Here is an 8489-nt window from a genome sequence, read left to right as displayed (position 1 = left end):
GGGGATGGAGGTTAGGACTGCATTTTATTTATCTAGACATATACCCTCCAAATAGCAATTGCATATTTCTTTTATTTCATTTTGTGGGAAAGTGAAAAGAATGCAGTGTTTTACCATTCAAATTAAAGCTAAACGCACATCAAGCTGTCTGATTTTCTGGGAGTGAGAAGTGGGGGAGGGGCTTTATTATGGCACAGCTGCATGAGAACTTTTCAACACCAGAAAAACTTTACGGCATGAAAGAAAAATGTGTATGTCGAGAAAGAACATGAATGCTGAAAGCACATTGTTACTATAAATTTTGAATCTGAGATACAATTCACAATGCTGCTTTACTAATAGTGCAATTTTAAACCTATTTAAGCTGGGAAATTTGTTATCAGGTGACTCATACATGTGGGGAAATCCAGTTTATCTGTGCCAAAGATGAAAGAAAGTGATTAGGTGTTTAAATGTTAAGATTCCATTCAGTCTTGTGAATGAACTGCAGTAATCTTGGATGAGGAGAAAAGAAAGGGCAGTTATTCATCAAGTTGAAAAATGTTAAAGGGCTTTCTGGATTTAAATAATAAAACCTTATATTTATAACATATTTATCTTCCAAATACAGTAAGTACTTTTATTTCTTTTTTATTTCGAAACATTCACAAAGTTTAAAAAAAAAAGAGTTAAGTACAGTACAAAGAACTTTTTGTCCTTAACCATTGGAGAGTCAGTACAGACCTGAGGCCCCCGTTACCCACAAATACTTTTTCCTACAAACAAGGACTCTGTCCCATCTAATCATGACGCAACCATTAAAATCAGACAAGTGACACTGATGCATGACTATTGTCCAGTCCTCAGGCTCTCTACTCAAGTTTTGTCAATTGTCTCAGGGACATATTTTCTAGCGACAGGATAGAATTCCAAATCCTACACTGCACTGATTTGTCTCCCTCAGCCCAGAACAATTCCATGGTCTTTCTTTGACTTTCATGACCTTGACATTGTTGAAGAAGATAAGCTAGTTATCTTGTAACTTGTCCCTTAATTTGGGGCTTAACTGGTGTTTCCTTATGATTATATTCAGGTTATACAACCTTGCCAGGAATATCATAGAAGTGAGGCTGCTTTCATCTCCCTATATCCTGCCATGTGGCACATGATTTCAAGCTGCCCCATCACCAATGATGTTCACTTTGATTCCTTGCTTAGGGTAGTATCTGCCAGGCATATCCTCTGTGAACATATTCTTTTTCCTATTGAAGCCATGTAAATAACCCCTTTCTCATCAAATTTTGAAGTACTTATTTACTTATGTCTTCTTACTCATAATTAATGGGTGATAATATTTTACTGTCATTTTTAATTTTGATGCTCAAGTTGTTACTGACTTGGCCAGTAGAAAGCCCTTCAAGTTGGCTTCTAGGTCCTTTTGAGACATTCATGTCATTCCTTGAGCCCTGCCTTGCTCTGACCCAGCAAGGTGTTCTGGACTCAGACTTACCCTGCCCCAGATGTGGGGTCAGCCATTTCTCTAAGGAGCCCTGGTTCCTCTTGAAGGAAAATGTTAATTAGAAGCCAAGATCTTGAGACTAGCTGTGCTCATTGATATAGGGCTGTCAGTGCTTCCAAACTTGCCATGGTACCTATAAAAATGTGTCACTCAGATCTCCTGCTACAGGGAACATAATCGATTGATAGCCCCAACTATGGATCCTTGGATCTACCACCCAGTTTGCCCTGAGGCCATACCTCCCAAGGGTTACTCCCAGTCAGTGTTTAAGCACAGCAGGGACCAGTGGGCCCATTGTGGCAAAACATAGGAATTCTTCCATGGATAACTTTGACTTGGGAACTTCCCATCTACTAGTAAATCCCTCTTGGAACTGTGCTGCTCTTCCAGACTTTTCCTACTCTAATCCTTCCTTCTTTGTCTCCTTCCACTAATGTCAGAATATATCTCAGTCTGTAGGATCTCTCTCCCTTCTTGTTTCCTACTTGTATTTGTTACCTATCACTATGTAACAATTTCTCCCAAAATATATTAGCTTAAAACAAAGCAAATACTTATTATTTCATAGTTTTTGTAGGCCAGGAATTTCAGAGCAGATTAGCTGGTCTGGAAACTCATGATGTTGCTGTCAATATGTCAGCCACAGCATAGTCATCTGATGGCTTGACTTGACCCTAGAGGATCTATTTCCAGGATGGCTCACTTGGCTATTGGCAGGAGGTCTCAGGTCATCACCACATGGACCACTCCATAGGACTACTTGAGAGTCCTTGTGACATGACAACTGATTTTCCCCTTATAGCAAGTGCTCTGATAGAAGAAAGCAGAAGCCACTGTTAAAAACAAAACAACAGGTCCAAAATGGAGTCACCTATGCTAAGCCCCATGTCACCAAACTGAGACTTAATTACAGTTTTGGCCTCTTCCAGAAATGGAATCTTAAACCAATCATCAGGAATCACCGGGTCAGCCCTAGTGAGGTAATTTGCCTGATAGACCCCGGCCACTCCCCGAAAGAAAGTAACTGTGCCACAGTGAATGCACTTTTTGCAGTATGACTCTCTTGTCCCACTCCTTCTGCCTATAAAAGTCTTCCATTATGTATAGTTCCTTGGAGCTCCTTTCTATCTTCTAGATGGGTTGTGGCCTGATTCATAAATTGTTGATTAAGCCAATAAGGTCTTTAAAATTTACCCAGTTGAAATTCGTTTTTTAACCATGTCTTTTACTGTCTAAACTTAAATTCACACTGTGTCATTGCAGCGATAGGTCAACTGTATTGAGTATAGGAGGGGATTTCACAGAGATGGGACTGCCAAGAAGTCAAAATCACTGGGGGCTGCATTGGAGGCTGTCACACTCCCCCAATATGTTTCTTGCACATCTAATACTGTCTTGGTGACTCCTTCTCAGTAAACGAACTGACACATCTGCTTGGTAGACAGAGGTAGAGAATCCCCACTCACGGTCACATACGCATTCACAGCAATGTTCATTTCTATATCTGTCCCCATATATTGAAAACCATGAATCCATATCAATACATCCAGCACCAATACAGCATCACAGCGTCTGTTCTAGTTTTTTTCTGTTTCTCTATTTGTAATTCCTTTGTATGCATTGAGATATCCAGACTTGTACATTCATCTATTTTATCAAATATGGGCCGTTTGTGGCTCTTGTCTCTTCAAATATTCTTTCTGCGCCTTTCTCTTTCTCACCAGGAGCCCAGTTGCTGTAAACCTTTGACTGTCTTCTAGAGCTATGATAAAGAGGATTCTGCTAGTTTTTGCCAGTTTTTTTTTTTTTTCAGCGTTTATGGGAAGAGATAGGCCCCTTAGATTTCCCTACTGCACCATTTTCATTGACATGGGCACCACTCTATTGCCCTTATATCACGGCTATGATCCCTCCTAGAGCCTCAGGAAGAAGCCTGTGAAAGTGCGGGTGGAGGGAGGGAGCTGGAATTTCAGCAGCTTTTGATAGGCACTCTCTTTCTCCCTTACCTGGAAGTAGTGGTCCCCCTCCTCCTCCCATCCAGGGCCAGTCCATCCAGCACTCTCCCTCTCTCTTCTTCTCTCCCTTTCTCCCTTCCTTCACTCTTTCTTTTCCTAAACAAAATCCCACCACACAGAACATAGTGTTCTCTAACTTGCTCTTCAATTAACAGTATATTATGGCTACACTTCCAAACCATACATATCAATCTACGTAATTCTTTTTAACAGATGTATAGTGTTCCCCAGTGAGGATAGTCTGTTGTTTATTCAATTGTGTTTATTCACTTTTGAAATGTGTTCAGGTTTTTAAAAATTAGATCGAACCATATAAAACTACCATATTTATAGGTTTTGGGGTTTTTTTTTTGGGTTTTTTTTTTTTTTTTTGCTTTGTTCATTTTCTCTTTCTTTCTTTCTTGGTTTATTTATTTATTTTAGAGCAAGGGGGGAGGGGCAGAGGGAGAAGGATAGAGAGAATCTCAAGCGACTCCCTGCTGAGCATGGAGGCTGACACGGGGCTTGATCTTATGACCCTGAGATCATGACCTGAGCTGAAATCAAAAGTTGGATGCTTAACCAACTGAGCCACCCAGGTGCCCCTGTTTTGTTCATTTTCTATTACAGTGTTATAGTAAATATCTGTGTACATATATGTCTATAAACTTTTGTTCCTGTGGATAAAGTTCAAGAGGTGGGATGCTAGTTTAAAAGGTGTGTTTTTTTTACTCCTCGATTGCATTCCTAAAATGTTGGCATAATGTATGCTGCCATCAGTGACCTTTTTGGAAGTTATAAGTCACAGAGGCCTCATTTCAGTGGTTCTCATAGCAGACTTCTCCACTGTACCCTGTATTTGCCATTTAAAAAAATATTTTATTTATTTATTTGAGACACAGAGAGAGAGAAAGGAAGAAAGAAAGAGAGTAGGGGGAAGAGCAGAGGGAGTGGGAGATAATCTCCAGCAGACTTCCCACTGAGCATGGAGCCCACCCAGCACAGGGTTAGATCCTATGACCCTGAGACCATGGCCTGAGCAGATCCCTCCATTTGTTCCTAGGTATTTGTATTCCACAGGAATCTGCTTTCTTTCACTTTTCTAGTCACACTAAATGCCCTGTTCTCCCCTTGGGTGTGGTTATGGCTTCTGCTCTAATCTCTACCTGTAGCCCACCAGTGAAGTGACCCAAAGTTGCCTTCACCTGAATTAGAAAAGCCTTCCCTTCCTGATGTCTTCCTGTCACCATCCAGAAAACTGTGGTGGTAACTATTCAATCACTTTTCAATATTCCACAGTACATTCCTGGATTGTGTGGGGTGTGAGCTTCACAATCAGCAAACAGCTCTAGTTTCCATTCCTCTCCTGAGTCCAAACTTCTACATCAAAACTGTGTACTGGGTATCTCCAGCTGGATGTTTTTCAGATAGGACCAATATAAAATACCCATTGTTTAACTTATCATCACCTCTTTTGAAATCCTCCCTATTGATGCATTTCTTTTCATAGTAAATGAGCCTCTCATTCACTTGGGTGCATAACTTAGAAACCTGGAACTTCCTCCTAGACTACTTCTCACTCTTCCTCTCTATCACTCTCCATTTACATCTGATAGTTTACCAAGTCCTGCGGTTTCCACCCCATATTCCTCAAATCCATGATTGATCTCTTTTCAGTCCCCAGTGTTGCTGTCCTGATCATCTCTTTCACAGACTAAAAATAACTTCCTCTTTGGTCTTCCTACTTTTGGCCTTGCTTCCCTTCTATTACCCACACTGCGGTCAGAGAAATTATTTAACAGGCAAATCAATTCTCTACCACGATAAAAATGCTTCAATGTCCATGCTGTCAGCAGGCTAAAATCTAAACTTCTAAGCATGACTTAAAAAGCTGTTTATTATCCAGTGTCTGCTTAATGGTTTGCCTCATTTTCTAACATTCTCTGGAAGCACCCTATGCTTCAGCTATATGGATCTGCTTTCAAATCCGCAACATGCCAAGCTCTCTAATAATTCAGTGCCTTTGCACCTGCTACCCTTCTACTTGGAATCCTTGTCAGTCTTGTTGGCCTGACAAACTCCGACTTAAATTTCAAGCCTCAGCTCTAGGGTTATTTTCCTTTTTAAAAAACTGTGCAGGCAAAAAAACAAAAAACCAAACACACACACACACACACACAAACTGTGCAGGCAGACAAACGCTTCAGGCAAACACTGGAGTTCCTTACTGATATGTTAAACACCCGCACCCTAGCATTTTTAACATTTTAATGATTTGTTTTATCAAGAAGTGTTTCCAAACTAAGTTGTAAGCTTCTTGAGGGTAGGGACCATGATTAATCTCATCTTTGCAACCTGAGCACTTAACACAGTGACTAGTATTGAATATTTTTAATAGTCACTTGAATAGTTGCAAAAATAAATTTGTTAATTAGTGGGAATAATGTGCAGGCTATGGTTTAACCTTAAGCTATAGATTTTCACTTAAGTACCTTTAAAAATTTGGAAAAAAATATAGAATGTATTAATAGAAACTCAAGAACAGAAAAGTAAAGTAAATCTCATATTATTTTATGATCCTAATACCTGTTTCAACATACTTATTTACTTTTGATCTTTGCTCAAATATGTGGTAAATAAAAAATATATGTTTATACATGTATATATTTATATTTCACATAGCTATAACTCAAATGTACCTGCACTTTCCTATGGTTTTAAGTTTAACTGTAAACATTTCTAACACTGTGGCAAAGTCATCTGAACTCTCATTTTTAACAATGTATAATACTTCATTCCCCTACTCAGGTTGACAGCCTAAAGAGATTAGGTTGTACTCCATTTCCTGTTATAAATAGGAACAGATTCAGGTTTTGTGGGACTTGAAATTTATACAATTTTGAGAGATGTTTTCAGAAAAGGAATACAGAACCATCTTACTTTTGCAAACCATGAAGGCTTCCCCCCACCCCCTGCCCCCTGCCAGGGTTTGGAAGGGGCCTGTGAATGTGAGGCATCCTGAAGGTTAATTTTCATCAGCCTCATGGTGATCCACTTCCAGTTATAAATAATCTTGCAATAAGCATTTTGAGCATGTGATTTTTTTTTTCCCTCTTCTATTGTTTTCCAAGGAATCCAAGTTATTATGACACCATTCACCTTGAAGAAGTTGGGAAAGGAAATGATCATTTATTGAGCACCTATTATATATTGAGCAGTTTATATATATTATTTAATTTAATCCTTACTAGAAGCCTGAAGGAGGTATGATCCCTACTTTACAGTTGAGAAAACTGAGGTACAGTGCATTTAAATATCATGCCCAAAATCACACATCTTGTAACTGGTGGGGTTTGGATCCTTACTGTCTCAGTCCAAAGCTCATGCCTTCTCTTCTCCACTACATCATGGTCTCTTCACAGCCTCACTGGCTTCACAGTAATATTTTCTAGGCTGTGGCTAAAAAACCTGGTTCTCAGTTATCTGTTTCGAGGAGGCCAGGAGACAAAACTTGGTCTTTTTTTTTTTTTCCAAAATTTCATTAATTTATTTGAGAAAGAGAGAGACAGGCAGAGATAGTGAGAGAGAGCATGAGTGGGGAGTAGAGGGAGAAGCAGACTTGTGCTGAGTAGGGACTTTGAGATCATGACCCGAGCTGAAGGCAGACGCTTAACCCACCAAGCCACACAGGTGTCCCAAAACTTGCAGTCTTGACAAGGTTCTTGGAAGAAGGTGGTTTAAATCAGTGGTGGTTAGACTTTCTCAGGTGAATCTAGGAAAAAGTGATTTGACTATTTCTGCCCTGCTAACAGACATGTGTCACCTTGGTTCAGCACATATTTCTTGAAAGAAGCATTATCTGAAGTTGAAAGACCTGGGCTGGGTTTGAGTCCTGCTATTCACTACTGGAGTGGCCTTGGTAAGTCATTATAAGAAAACCAAGGCCACTCCAGCTGCCTCACTCCAGGCTAGTTTTGAGTATCCAGTGTGATGATGTGTGTGCAATCACCTAGTGAACTCCCATGTCACTGAGGGACCGTAGTGCCCCTTATCTGAGGTTTTGCTTTCCGCAGTTTCATTTACCCCTGGTCAACCACAGATGGGAAGTAGATGATTCCCCTTCTGCCTATTGTCAAAAGATCAATAGTAGCCTAAGGCGACCTCACAGTGCCGCATCATTTCACCTCGCTTTATCTCTCATGGATACATTTTTATCATTTCATATCATCAGAAGAAGTGTGAGTACAGTACCAGAAGATAGTCTGAGAGATCACAGTCTCGTAACTTCTATTATAGCATATTGTTGTAATTGTTCTATTTTATTGTGAATTACTGTTGTTAATCTCTTACTATACCTAATTTATAAATTAGACTTTATTTGGGGTCTATATGTCTGGGTAAATACAGTGTATACAGGGTTGGGTACTATTCATGGTTGCAGGCATTCACTGGGAGTGTTGGAGGCACCCCCTTATAGGTAAGGGGGGACTGCTGTATTAGTAACATTGTGGGAGTTGTTCTCCACTCTCCCCGCCCATGTGCCTCCAGGTAGGGGCCTGTGACAGGTGGACGGAATGCATCTGATGGCTCCATTATGGTTAACTCTGGCTGGAGTTCCTTCCTAGGCTGAAGCTGCCACTTCTTTTCAGGGGGATGTATGGGCTGTTAGCAGAGGCTGTGCAAAACCAGTCTAAGATTCTGGTGAATCTCTTCCTCCTCAAGCGGCGAGTCGATCAAAAATGCCAAACACTTAGCAATAATCGCAACTTGTAAAATCCCAAACACAGTCCTTACCAATTGTCCCTTTGCTCTGTCTTAGGTGCTGACACATTTATCTCGGAATTTTACCGGCCGGTATAAGAAATCGGTAGTCCCTGTTGGACCTAATGCTGGGGACAGTGTAATTCTGCAAAGCCAGGAGAGAAAGACAAATCTCCGCTTTGAGTTGGCGTTTGAACATCCTTCGCTGTATCACGTTTACAGCTGGTGTTAGCAGC

Source organism: Lontra canadensis, unplaced genomic scaffold (assembly GCF_010015895.1).
Source record: "Lontra canadensis isolate GAN:19392208 unplaced genomic scaffold, GSC_riverotter_1.0 scaffold9, whole genome shotgun sequence".
Classification (NCBI taxonomy): domain Eukaryota; kingdom Metazoa; phylum Chordata; class Mammalia; order Carnivora; family Mustelidae; genus Lontra; species Lontra canadensis.
Note: the sequence above shows the minus strand (reverse complement) of the source record.